General features: G+C 34.6%; 1 protein-coding gene across 1 annotated transcript in view; it reads left to right on the top strand.

Annotated features, from left to right (window-relative positions):
• Positions 1 to 484: 484 nt before the first annotated feature.
• Positions 485 to 1,456, top strand: part of LOC101853533 — a 25,454-nt gene continuing 24,482 nt past the window's right edge. Inside the window, exon 1 of the mRNA XM_005093587.3 lies at positions 485 to 615. The gene's annotated coding sequence lies outside the window, so the exon portion shown is untranslated. The remainder of the gene's footprint in view (positions 616 to 1,456) is intronic.

The following is a 1,456-nucleotide window of genomic DNA, read 5'->3' as shown; positions in this document are numbered from 1 at the left end:
GGGGGGGGTCATATTCTTTTTTAATGTTGACTTCATGCATATTTCAATGTTTCCTTCATATTCTTTTTTTTTCTTCTGGTTTTTAGCTTATGTTTCTGTCCCTAGATTCCACATTTCTTCCCAATAGTTTGGAGCTAACGAAAAAATCCCAACTCCCAACGTTAAAGATTACAAAAACATAATAACATCTAGGACAATTACGTTTCCCGTCTTTGGATTCTTTCAATCCTCATTCAAAAAGATACGTTATGTTTTCAACGGAAACGGTGTTTAAACCACGCGGAAACATCGTAGGAGCAAACAAAACCAAAAACAAAGAAATACTTTTTCTCCTTTTTTGTTTCTTTGTTGTTGTTAAATTAATTTGAATTAAGATAAGCGTTTTCTTCACTTTCTTTTTTAATTAATTATTTGTTCTTAAATTGTTGGTTGGGGGGGGGGAGTCCTTCTTCTTGTACTGCAATGGTATCAATAGGGTTAATCTTTTCGCACTTGTTGTTCATAATATTGGAGCATGATGAACAAGCTTTAAAAAAATTCTTTACTTCATTTTTTTTTTCATCAGAACGCGGGGAAAGAAAACGAAACGGCGAGTTTTATTGGACAAAGAAATCGGTTAGTGATCCTCTTCCTCGGCCCTGACTGACCATGATCTTATTTCCTCTTAGATATTCCCGGAGGTTGAAGGTGTTTAGGTTGTTTTTTGGTGTGTTTGTTTTTGTTGTTTTTGTGTTTTGTTTTGTTTTGTTCTGTTTTACTTTGCTTTAATGTGTTTGGTTTGGTTGTTGCTGTTTTTTACTTTCATTTCACATGCTTTTAAGAAACATGCTCGTATATTTTTTAAAAGGGAATTGAGGGTATTCATTTGTGTGAAGGCAATTCATGTTGTAAATGTTGCCGTTTTGTTATTCATTAACGTTCGTACTGGACAAAGGCATAATGAATTTCTGAACTTTAATATTATTCATTATTGCGTTTAGAAAGGTGAATTAACTACGCTTTTCCCGGGATTTTCCCGCATCTTAGAAATGTTTAGTAATTGCATATTTTAGTGACAAAAAAGAAAATAAACACAAAAGCAAAGTGAAACATAAAGAAATACACCGGCAAAAGTTAAAAGAACCCCCTGATTTAACAAGTTCGACTGTATGGACCACTGTCACTTTTAAAGTATCGGTCAGTGATCCGTGTATCTTTTCTTTCTTTTATATCATTTTAATATCTGTCTCCTCTTTAGCAAACTCTTTGCCTCTTTTGGCACCTCATGTCAGTCCAATGGCTCTATGTGTTTAGCGGTTCTGGCTTCATGCTGTAAAATAGAGTACAAAGATATTCCTTTGGCGGCGCCTATGGGTTGTTTTCGACTTGAGTGAACGTTTTCATTTTTATTTACTTTTGAATACATGTAATTTTGTTGTTGTTGTAGCAGTTGTTGTTGTTTGGGGGGTGGGGGTGG

Source organism: Aplysia californica, unplaced genomic scaffold, assembly GCF_000002075.1.
Source record: "Aplysia californica isolate F4 #8 unplaced genomic scaffold, AplCal3.0 scaffold00066, whole genome shotgun sequence".
NCBI lineage: Eukaryota > Metazoa > Mollusca > Gastropoda > Aplysiida > Aplysiidae > Aplysia > Aplysia californica.
The sequence above is the reverse complement of the archived record's forward strand: the minus strand, read 5'-3'. Positions and strand labels throughout refer to the sequence as shown.